Raw genomic sequence first — 12,958 nt, forward strand, 5'->3', positions numbered from 1 at the left:
GACCCCGGTCATGCGCTACAAGTTCAGCGCCTACATGACCGTCAAGGTTCATACAGGACTACGATCATGCGCTACCACGAATATGGCGCCTACACAATTTCTGTTATGGCCATAACTTGAAATTATGCGCTTACCCCGAATAGGGCGCCTACATGACTAAAGTTATGCGCTACAAGTACAGCGCCTACATAACCGAGTCATGCACTACCACAAATATGGCGCCTATGCAATTTATGTTATGCACTACAAGTTCAGCGCCTACATAACAAAAATTACACGCTTACCCCGAATATGGCGCCTATGCAATTTCTGTTATGTGCTACAAGTACAGCGCCTACATAACAGAAATTACACGCTTACCCCGAATAGGGCGCATACATGATCGTCAGGTTTCAGACATCTGGTTCTTTAACACATTTCATTTATAACAAGTAAATAGTTCATATCATGCTATGTATCATGCATCAAGTATATCATGCAAAATTTATGGTTCAACTCATGTCTTATGTCATATATGCATATGCCATTCAAAATTATATTCAAGAGTTTAACTATAATTAATTACCAATCAAGTAATAAAGCAAATATAGTTCAATTAACAAACAAGTGATCAACTAGCATCAAACAATAAATTAGCAACCATGGAAACCGACACATGATTCAACTAATGTCAAACCAATTGATTGAAATCATACCGTGGTCTAATCTTACCAATTAATACAACAACCATTAAATACTATACTTGAGGTTTATGCATACTTGTCTAAATTATAACATCTCGTCTAAAGATTGTCACCATGCATACTGATTTGGTTAACAATTCTCTACAAAAGTCATTAGAATATCTACTAATTTCTAATGCAATTCATTTCTATAAACTCTACAGTTCATGTCATGCAAACAGAATTTGTTTGTACCAAATTCATGGTTCAGGTTTTATTTCGTCATGCATGTACTAATTACAAAAATTTTATATAGTTATTGCTTCTTACATTATATCACATATTTATGCCATGAAAATTTGAACCATAACCATATAACTTATCTACACTTATCTAGAAATTAATTAAACGATTTGACAATTAAAAGCAAGCTACCCACAGCACGGTCATCACACAACAACAATATCAAGCAAACAATAGAAATTGACAAGAAAACAACAATAATAAAATTAGTTCGAGGAATCTGAGAATAACTCGAAATCCGCACCTTAGCAATGTCAGGCATGATGATTAAAGTGTCATTGCCGTATGGACATGTTCGACAATACTTCTTGACCTAGTTGTGCAAGGTCTGCGCCTATGCGTGCGAACAAGTTGAGTCAGTAGTTCAATAGCATCCTCTAGTGCTTTAGTTAGTTACAATTCATGGAACTTGCAAAATTCCCAAGTAAGGTTTGGTCAAGGACAGAAAATAATTTCAATTAATTTGTGATATAAGGTTACCCAACCGAAGTTCCTCTTTCATTGATTTTAAGCCATAAAAGTTTAGGTGAGGTGAACCAAATAAAAATTCAGTTTTCTCCAATAGAGAGGTTCAAGTATATTAATTATATGAATAAGATAACCAAATTAGATTCATGTTATAGAATTGATATTAGGAATATATCAATTGAGGTCTAAGTTTGGAACTTCAAATGGTCCAAGATTGCCCAACCCCGATTATTTCAAATCCAAGACTTTTAGTAAGTATAATATGATTATTTTTGCAAATTTACCCAAAAACTTAGTTTGATTTCAATGTCACAACTCTTTCTAAGGTTCACCACCATGAATCTCAAGTTATAAATTAATGAAACGATTAACAAGTTCAAACATCGTAGCATAGCAATAAATAAATGGGAATACCGGATTAATTTTCTGCTCAACACCCGAGAGAGAGAGAGAGAGAGGAAGCAATATCTCGACAAGATCTCGCAACTAATCGACTCTCTACTCCATCTTGCTCAGTCCTCCACTTCCACTGCACGTTCAACTCTCGAAGTCAGAAAGGACCAACTTCTCCTCCGTTCTTCCCTGTTGCAAAGGTGTCGGCACCACCACATTCTTTCTCTGCTCTGTCTCCTTTTCTTTTCTTTTTAATTTCCGATATCTCCAAGACAGGAGAGCGATATATGCAAGGGGAACAAAAAGAATAGAATGTGGAAATGCAAATGATGACACGTGTGAGAGATTGAATTTATTAAGATGAGTGGTCAATTGCAAATTCAATGAATTAAAGGAAAAGAGACTGACGGGTGTCTACATGTAGTTATTTAGGAGATATAACTTGTCACTTATTCTCATTTAATTAATTAGTTACTTTCACAGAGGCCCCTCAAAAGTTTAGAAATAGAATTTGATAGTTTAAATTCTAAGTTTTTGATGAACCTATGTTAGAATAAATTTTGAAATATTCTAATTAGAGAAAAAAAAACGTTTGTAGTCAGTATATGACTTCGCAGGCAAATAAATTTTATATGAATAGTCAAATTATTTTATTCAACTTTATGGCTAGTACAACTATGATAGGAATGATATAGATATATGAGGAGGGTTAAAATGCACCCTCTTTTTGTGCTCCTAACGTGCACCCTCCCCTTATATCTTCATTTTCAAAGTTCAAATAGTCGATTCGAACCTTCCAACGTGTTCTTCATATTAAAATGTGCTTGGAGACCAAATTTTATATTTTTTGAAATTTTTTTACTATTTTTTCAGAATTTTTGAAAATAACCACTTTGCTGAATTTTTTATTATTGTTTAGTTTAATAAAAAATTCTGAAAAAATAGTAAAAAATTTCCAAAAAATGTAAAATTTGGTCTCCAAGCACATTTTAATATGAACAACATGTTGGAAGGTTCAAATCGACTGTTTGAACTTTGAAAATGAAGATATGAGGGGAGGGTACACGTTAGGAGCACAAAAAGGAGGGTGCATTTTAACCCTCCTCTAGATATATATATATATATATATATATATATATATTCAGAATTTTTGATTTAGCATTTCATATGTATTTGTATTGTATTAAATACAAATTTTCAAAATAATATTGTTTTTAAATATACATGAAAATCCACATTGTTATTTCTAAACAAACTTTACTTTAATTTAGATAAATCTCTAAGTGTTCAAAATTTGAGATGTTACAACATTAAGCCTGGGAATTATATACTTCTTGGACCCAAATGGATTTGTGGGCAACCGATTACAAAAAAAACCGATGTCCATAGGTTCGTCATGATGCTTTTCGAAATCATATCAGGGAAGAGAAATACAGAGAAATTCCAAAATCTGGAATGCACTTACTTCCCTCTTTATGCTGCTCTGAAATTAGGCAAGGAGAGATTTTGTGCCTGTTAGAAGATAAGTTGCAAAGAAATGCTGACATGGGGGGCAGCTAAACATAGCTTGTAACTTGTAAGGTTGCTTGTTGGTGCATTCAAGAGATGGAAACAGATAGACCATCAATGCGGCAAGTTGTTCAAATGTTGGAGGGTGCTGTTGAAGTTTTGATGCCTCCGATACCGAGTTTTCTCCAAAGGCTTGAGGATCTTGAAAATGATTCCAAGTATTATGTTGTTGGTTAAGGTCTACAGTCTACACCAGAACTTGGTGCCAGTTGAATTTTCATTATACTGTTAAGTTTGTTTCTATTTTATTATTATTGTTGTAATTTCCTCTCTCTGATTTATGTAGCTGCATTAAGTTATGAAGTTTCTACTTATTAAGAATCTTTGTATTCTATTGTTGAATCCGAGTTGGATGTTAAATTATTGTTGACAGCTAGCGTTAGGCATATTGTTTATCCTTTTTCATTTTAACTAGTACTACTTTGCTGCATGTGTTATGTTTTTTTTTTCTTAATTAAATAGAAATTTTTGGCACGTACTTGCTTGGCAGTATAAGTCGCAATATAAATGCAGTAATTTAGATAACGTTTAGTTATCTGTTTCATAATGATCTGCTTATTAGGAGGTGTCCATTTTTCTTAACTTGATCTATTTTGTGCAGGGCCAACCCCAACCCACCTATTGTCCCAAATTCTGAATATAGTATATCCGAAACAAACTGTGTAGCGGGTAAAACTCAAGTTGGTATTTGTTCGTGTCAAGTGCTTCATGGTCGTATCATAACTTTTGCAGCAGAAAAACTTTGGCGATGAAGAACTGTATATTGTATCTTTTATTTTTCTCCCAAATTTCCCAAATTATATATTCATCAATGATGACATTTTATTCATATTGTAACACTTATCAAATGAATTAGATTTTTAAATGTTCGAAATTAATCGTAGTCTTTAAACATCAGAAAACTATAAATAAATTGGCAAATTATATGAAATTTTGTTGGTATATTTCTTTCCAAAAGTTTCTTTAATTTAGTCTTATTAAATTTATTTAAAAACAGTATTAAAAATTGTTCATTATGAAGTACATGCTGTTTTATTTAATTTTGTGGATTTGCATTAATTATATATATGTGAAGAAAATAAATACTTGTTTATAATGTGAACGCATGTTAACAACCCCACTCTTGTCTTTTAATAGCAACAGTCGTTTTCCTTGTTGAAATTTTTTGTAAACATTTTGAAGAATTTATTTGTTCAATTATTCAAAGTCAAATATGATTCACTTGCATATAATTGGTCGCCGCCAGTATTACAAAACTTGATTCGTACAGTAATTGGTTGAGGACCAGAGGTCAACATTAAATATTGAAAAGAATGGATTGCAAGAATAGGTTTAACAATGGAGATGATTTGGGTCATGCTGCTAACTATGATAATATGATGTCACTGCTTCCCTTTCAATTAGTAAAGTATCATTCCCTACAGTATAAATATCAAAGCAACTCCTCTCTGTACTTGTTCAAGAGGAAAAACAGAGCAAGCGAAGATGTCCACTTCTAGAGTGAAATTGGGGTCCCATTGATTAGAGGTACTAATTATTTTGATACTTTTTTGTAATTTCTTTTTAAAAACACTTTCATGCACAGTTTTACAGAAATAATTACGGTTGTTTTTGCAGGTATCAAAGCTGGGTTTTGGATGCATGGGACTCTCATATGCTTACAACTCTCCGGTGTCTGACGATGACGGTATATCGATAATAAAACATGCATTGACAGCGGCATCACCTTCTTTGTCACCTCTGATGTGTATGGACCTCATACCAATGAGATTTTGGTTGGCAAGGTTAGTTCTACACTTCAATTTCATACAGGGGATTTAGATATACAATTTGTAACCGCAAGCTTAGTGCAGTGAGACAAGCCCTCATTTTTCTATGAAGATAAACATGTATAATTTTCGAAAATAGCATCTTAAAAAATGTCGGAGTGAACCGGGAACCTTTAATAAAAAAAATTAAAATAATTTTGCTTTCATACTTGATATTGGAAAATTCACCAGAAAAATTAAATTTGGTCAATTATTTTTTAAATTTACTGAAAGGAGAAATTGAAACTCAATACATCAATTTGAAGTTGCCAACCAAAAAGTTTCTTATGTTCCTAACAAAGGTCTTCACTTTTCAGGCTCTTAAGCACTTGGCAAGGGAAAAGGTGCAAGTGGCTACCAAATTTGGGAATTCAAGAAATGCTGCTAGAAATCTAGTGATATGTGGCAAGCCAGATTATGCTCGTGTGTGTTGTGAGGCAAGCCATAAAAGACTTGAAGTAGAGTACATTGATCTCTACTATCAGCACCGGATTGATACAACCATTCCAATCGAGGAAACTGTAATTACATTCTTATCCTATTAATTCTTTATTACTACGTATTAATTAACAATTATCAATTGATTGGGCCTGCTCATCTATGCCCAAAACCTTAATTTGGTAGACAAATAGGAGGCCACAAGTTCTAGAGATTAGTTTACTTAAAGTAATACCAATCAGTAAGCATAGCCTTATGTGATTGAGGTTTTGTTCTATATAAGTTGGAGAACTAAAGAAGCTAGTTGAAGAGGGGAAGGTGAAGTATATAGGATTGTCAGAGGGAAGTCCTGGTACAATTAGGTGTGCACATGCAATGCATCCAATCACTGCTTTGCAGATGGAGTGGTCGCTCTGGTCTTGTGATATCGAGTCAGAAATTGTGCCACTTTGCAGGTAATACTTTTTCTTCTCTTTATTCTTATATCAAACATACTAAAATACGGTAAATTATATGGTTTCAGTTGAAGGTTCTTTCATAGACAATAGCATGTGAAAAAAAACCCAATGACACACAAATATATGAGTATTGTTAAGGTTACTTATTTGTTGCATTTTGGTTGTACAGAGAACTTGGCATAGGAATAGTAGCCTACAGCCCGCTTGGTCGTGGATTTTTCGGTGGAAGTGGAGTTGTTGAAGAATTAAAGGACGGCTCATATTGGGTAAATTTTAAACCATATTGTTTATTGCCTTATTCTGACAAATTCATCTTCAGTTCGTATATTTACTTTATTTACTTTTTTAAAACACATATCTAACATATATTTACTTTATTTTTGTTCTAATTTTACTTTAATTTTACAACATCTTATATATATCTTAAATTTTTTATTGTTCTCATGCTTGAATACCAAAAAAAAAGAAAGAAAAAAACCCTGCTTTGTGGGGGTCTCAAGTTCTTTTCGAATTTAAATTAAAAATATAAGAGTATCACAAGTTGATCAGGGGATCGAAAGGGACTACAATACTCTAGTTTTGGCTCCAAGTTACAGGCTACAATCACTTCAAATTTAGATCTTTCAAAGAATATGGTTCTCTCTACAATTGATCCGGGCAACGCAATTAAAATTGTCAATAAATATCTCCGATCCAATAAATGATACAATACTCTAGTTTTGCTCACCAAATTTTCTTTGATCGAATAATCGATAAAATACCGCGAGCAAAGCTAGCTTGTAATATGATCATCAAGAGAATTGGATGAGTGTAACTCTAAAATCTATTAAAAATGTTGAAACCGATCAATTTCACAAGTGATATGTGTTCATATAAATTTTAAAATTTTGAAATTCACTTAGTATAAAATAAAATGGTAAAAAAGAATGCAAAATAAATGTATTAAAATAACATGTAGAAGTTCATTTCTTTTACCTTTCAAAATACTGCTAAATAAATTCAAAATGTTCAAAATTTTGCATATAAACACATTACTCATAAAGTAGATCGGCTTCAATGTATTGAATTCGTTGTTTGAAACTAATAAAAAATAATAGATTCAGGAGTTATGCTCACCAAGTTTCTCCATATTAAAATCACTGTTTTTCATAAAATTCTCAACCATAAAAAAAAAAGTGATTTTGTACCTTTCTAAAAAAATAATATTTCTTTAAAAAAAAAATTAAAATTTGGCCGTCAAACACATTTTAATACTCATATTATGTTAAATGATTCTAATTGATTGTTTGAACATTAAAAATAATGCTAAAGATGTGAGGTATAATTGAGACAGAGAAAATATTCCAATATTTTTCTAGTTGTAAATAAATTAGAATGTATGCATCTCCAACTCTATACGTTAGACATTATTCATTCCCAAGTAAATCTTTTCTTGCATGGCTCGCAATATTTCTCCTTTGCATTGTTGCATCCTCGTTCTTGGATGTTTTCTTTATTCTTATTCTTTTCTTGCGTGGCTAATTTTAATTTTCTTTTGTAAATTTGAAGCTTAATTTAAATATTCATAAGAGGTTTAAGCATAATGGCAAGACAAGGAAATGGTGAAGTGCTCTTGCTTTTAGTAATGTGGATATCCATATGTTTTATTCTTTACTTCTTTCCTTTTTGATGATTTGGAAATTCTTTGCTTGAGAGACTAGCTACGTACTCTTTCCTCTTTTGAATCCCTTAAAAACTGAAAATTTTAAATTTACCATTCATTAAAAAAAAGAAAAACCAATTCACCACGAATTATGTGGAATGCAAATTCACCACAGACGCAACTTCACGTTGCGTCCAAAAATTGGGTGGGCCCCACATGTTTTTTGGCGACTTAAGTTGGTTAAAAAAAAGAGTTTTTGGGATACTAGACTCAACGTGAAGTTAGGTATACTTTTACTTAGGGTTTTGTATTAATAACTTGAACAATTTCTATGCATTTAGGATAATTTAGCATAATTTAGTTTAGAATTACATTAAGAATCAAGTTACTGCCGAATTCTATTTTAATTACAGAAAATGGGGCAAATGATAGATCTTTTCACAAGCTTTCTGAAAAGTCATAGAACACCGAAAGAGAAGCTACGAACAAGGAGTTATGCCCATTTGAAGTTCAGTTCATAGCCCAACCAGTCCGCACAGCTCACAAAGCAGAAATCTGTGCGGCCACCCCTGGCTGCACCACTAGCCGCACAATCCAAATCCGGAAATTCCAGCTTTCGACATCTTTTCGTATTTTGGCCATATCTTGGTCATACGAACTCTGTTTTAGGAAAATAAAAGCTTGCTGGAAAGAGGACAACGAGATCTACAATTATAGCAAGGTTATAAAAAAGAATTTGTAATATCCAAGTCACAGGAACCTTTTTAGTAAGCCATCAGCTGATATCGAGTGCCATATCTCATGAGATCTTGATTGATTCACCTTCCATCATTGGTTGCTTCTTTCCTAAGTCACAAATTAGCTATAAATGAAGGGGAGGCAGCAGGAGGAAGGGCATCTCCCCTTTGGAGAAGCCATCTTTCATTCCACCATTCTTCTCCATAAAACCCTAATCATCTTCTTCATCCATCTCATCTCTCAAGTGAATCAAAGGCGTAAAGGATTGAAGAACTTGGCGGATCTTGAGGAACTTGCAAGGAAGAACTGAGACATAACTTGTGAATTGGTGTATTTTATTTCTCTTGTTTTATCTTCATTTTACTTGTATGAATTATTTGTTTTCTATCATGGATGTTTTTGTTATTGCATCCATGAGAGGCTAATTTCCTCTCTAAGGGCTTAGGTTGTAGCATGAACTTGTGTTAATTTATTTACTTTGATGTTCTCTTTATGATGATTATTTTGTCTTGATGTTTGGTTTTATTTTATATATTTGTGAGTCATGCATAATTTGTGATTTAGTAATCGAACTTTGTTAGGGTAGTGACAATACTTTAGCATTTAGGGTCTATGATGAAAAAGATACCATTTCATTATACACAAATAACCTTAGGATGGTGGATACAGGTGGATTCCCAATCTACCCCTGGAACCATAGAACTAAATACTGTACCAAGTAATAGTAGTATATGTTTCCTATTAAATAACCCAATTATGTAGATGAGAGCCCTAATTAAGAGGTACATTAACATGGATCCATGAATTATGAAAGGTATTGTAGGAACTAGATTTCCATCAAGAACATGACATGAATTTAGAGAACTCCAAAAGTAAATTGACTAACCAAGGGATTGTGGATCAAAAGCCCTTAGATCTCGCTATCTTGATTTACAAAACACTTTTTATTTGCGTTTGATTTAGTTTATTGTTACAAACCAGCTGCTTTGGGTATTGAACCCACATTTAGTTAATTTGCAACAAAACCCCCCATTTTAATTACTTGCAATTAATTTAGTTTTAATTTAGTTTAAGTAAAAAATACAATTGCCTTAGTCTTTGGATCGATACCTCATTACTACAAGGATAAATTGTGCGTTTGTAATTAATCTACTTTGTGTTTTAGGTTTATAAATTTAAAGCATTTGCGTGATAATTAGTTCCAAATAAATACCCCTAAAATTCACAACAATGCTAAATTTTGAATTCTCACAAAATCGTGGTTTTTTTACTTATCATTTTTTTAATGGTGAAAATATAAGTTTTGTCTTAACAAACAATTAGAAAAAAAAGAACACACATTTCAATTTATAAGCAGATTACACCATCTTCGTTCACGGCCCAACGTCCAGTGCCACTTGCAATTCCATCAGCACGACTACTTTTGGCACCAACATGGTGCTGGTGCCTACAAGTTGTCAAAGAAAAGAATGATAATACTGATGTCATCATGATAGGACCGCTTATCACTTGGCAAGAAATATCTCATATCGAGAAAATCCATCTCATGTTTGGCCTCTGCTTTGCGCAACGCTTCGTTCAATAGCAATGCAGCTGCACCCTATACAATAGAAATACTCAATAGGTTAGGTGATAAACGAACTAATTAAATATGCATATTATATTTTGCAGAGTAAAAAGTTTGAAAATCCTTGGTTTTCTACTGGTACAAAAAAACAAATAAATTAGTTCTCTTCTGGGGGCACATAGCCACATACATCTCGAGGAGCGTTCCGGACAAGCAAGGCAGCTTCTTTGTTGTCCATCTCATCCCAGAGCCCGTGTGAGGCGAAAATGATAAATTTGTCGTCAGGACCGAGTAGGTGTGATTGAATCATCGGTTCCACCTTCACAATAGGCTGGACAATAGGCTCCTTTTGTATGTAGACAGCAGGTAGCGGGGCCTGGTTGAATTCATTGTATTTCAGATACACGTGTCCAATTGACCTAGTCACCTGAAAATTTTAAATTTTAAATGATAAACAACATTTTTTATCAGAATAATTGATCACCGGTCATGAGAAAGTAATTACCGGAAGAGACCCCCTGACATAAGAACATCCCTCGAATTCTTCAAAGAGGCTGGTACCGGGAGGATGCTCTTCTGAAAGCTCATCCCTTCTTTCTTTATATTTAGCGTTATAATCAACTGATAGCTGATTCACCTCCATGTCATCCAAGCCACCTCCGTCCTGCCAGCTTGCAAGAACTGCACGAGAATCGCCGGCATTTGCCACATGGAGCACTTTGTTGAACACGACACCAACCAGACAAGACGACCCTAACACTGCAAGTTGTGGATCGTTTTGCCAATTAGTCCTCACGTGATTCACGAATGCTAGCTCAAATATGTCATACGCCTCCTGGAACACTTCATCATTGATCACGCCATTATTATGTGCAATAGCACCTATAGTTAACAAAATGATAAATTAGCCCATACATGTTTATAAATTTTCCACATTGCCCCTCCAGTTCTTTCCAAAACAAGAAATTTACAGGACTCCCTCAAAACAACTATAAATTTAAAAAAACAAAAAAAACGAAAAAAAGTAAAATTTGAAAAGCTCCTCACGCTTGAGGTTGTGGAAAAGATGGTCAAGCAGGAACTGAGAGCAGGTGGTCCCTCCATGGCCGTCATAGATGCCAACGAACACCCCACGGGGCCCATCTTCTCGTTCTGTCAGATTCCCGGAAACCAGCTGGCTGCGATCCTTGTTCGGGAAGTTAGTAGGTGGTCCCACCCCGGCCATTGAAAACATGCCGTACAAGTGACGGGCCAACTTCAATTGGAATAACATGTTCCCACTGGAACCTTGAATCGATGTCTCTGAGCTTTCTGTCTCGGCTTCAGTAACCAGCTGGCTATGATCCTCTATTTGTAAGATATCTTGCGTCCCAGCCATTGAAAACTGGCCATGCAAGTTTCCATTGCCATTGGGGTTGTCTTGCTCGCTTCCAAAACATTGTAACAAAAAGCGCCTGAGAAAGTTGCACGCCATGTGCAATCTGTCGAGGTGTTTGTTAAACAAGAATAGGATAGGATAGTTCTGGTTATGAGAGATGGTACAAGGAAGGAGGAGAGGAGGAGAGATGAAAGATTTGCAATGGGGTTTCTTTGAGGAGTTCCTTGTGTGGGTTTTCGGAGAAGTATATAGACCGTGGGATCCAATGTGTTTATAGGGAAGGGAGACACTAGGCGAGTCTAGTTGTAAAAAATTTTTGGTTTTCAAATTAACTTGGTGTCTGAAATTGGACTGGGCTTAAAAGTGTGGCCCATTATGACTTATCTGCTTTCAGTTTAATTGGGCTCAATTCATGTAGGCCGGATTTGGGTCGAATTAGGTCATTTGTTTTTTAAATATTTGAATTAGAATCGGTTTAGATAGAACTGGTGTCAACTTCATTAACATAAGCTAATTAATATTTTTTTAGACAAAGATGGAAATTAAGTTGTTTAATTTAAATATTTTTAAGGGTTTTTCCGTTGTATTTTGAGCCTATGTTTTCACTCAAAGAACGTTATCATTCGTATTAGATTAATTTGAAACCTCAAGTTATCATTAGTATTAGATTAATTAAACAAATATATAATATTATTTTTGAAAAATAAAATTTTATTTGTTGAAATCCTCCGTACAATAAGAATTCATATCACCAAAGGTAACAAAAAAGAAATCGAATTGTTGAAATAGAAACCCGGATTTGTTGAAAACCTCCATACAAAATATATCTGTTTAGATCAGGACCGTTCAATTAGAAGTTGTGCGAATATTAAAGAGATATCTGTTTAGATCTGGACCGTTCAATTATTTCATAACAGATCTCCCCAACTCATGTTGAAGAAAAAAAATAAGATGTGTTAAGTGGGATAATGCTTTCATTATGTGACAACTCTGTATTCACAAGGTACTTCTAAATTTCTGAAATGCCAATCAATAGAAAGCTCTTGCAATGGATTGGAATTTGTTATTCATCACATCATAATATTACTATTTCTATCTCTAGTCAGGCTGATCACATTTTTTAGATTATCGTACATTGCAATTAATCAGTTAATGAGAGATTAGGGAAGAAATGGTGGAACACAGGAGGCCATTGATAGTGCTTTCATCTTCTTCTTTCTTTCTTTTGAATTTCTCTTATCTGATTTTGTTAAAGAGATGAAGTCTTGTTTTTTGGATGTGTGTTCGGATTTGAATGCATGAAGGCAGATGTGGTGTTGAGTACTTGCGTGGATATGCGGGATGGAACTCCAACCAGGCGCCTTGGGCCCGTCCTGTTAAGTCTTTCCCAAGGTAAGGTAACGTGTGCTTCTAGGATTAACAGTTTCATGTAATAACCCCGGGCCATTATTATCATTTTTGCAAAATTCCCGCAATCCTGACCTTATACTATTTGGATTTTTTTACTAAAATTAGGATTCACTGGTACAGCCTT

General features: G+C 34.2%; 1 pseudogene across 1 annotated transcript in view; it reads left to right on the forward strand.

Moving 5' to 3' along the window:
* Window positions 1–4,708: 4,708 nt before the first annotated feature.
* Window positions 4,709–12,958, forward strand: part of LOC144554385 (putative aldo-keto reductase 1) — a 46,823-nt pseudogene continuing 38,573 nt past the window's right edge. The window contains exons 1-6 of the transcript XR_013511609.1: window positions 4,709–4,776; window positions 4,859–4,922; window positions 5,013–5,179; window positions 5,521–5,723; window positions 5,923–6,096; window positions 6,269–6,365. The product of XR_013511609.1 is annotated as a putative aldo-keto reductase 1 (transcript). The remainder of the gene's footprint in view (window positions 4,777–4,858; window positions 4,923–5,012; window positions 5,180–5,520; window positions 5,724–5,922; window positions 6,097–6,268; window positions 6,366–12,958) is intronic.

This window comes from Carex rostrata, chromosome 5 (assembly GCF_964058835.1).
Source record: "Carex rostrata chromosome 5, lpCarRost1.2, whole genome shotgun sequence".
Lineage (NCBI taxonomy): Eukaryota > Viridiplantae > Streptophyta > Magnoliopsida > Poales > Cyperaceae > Carex > Carex rostrata.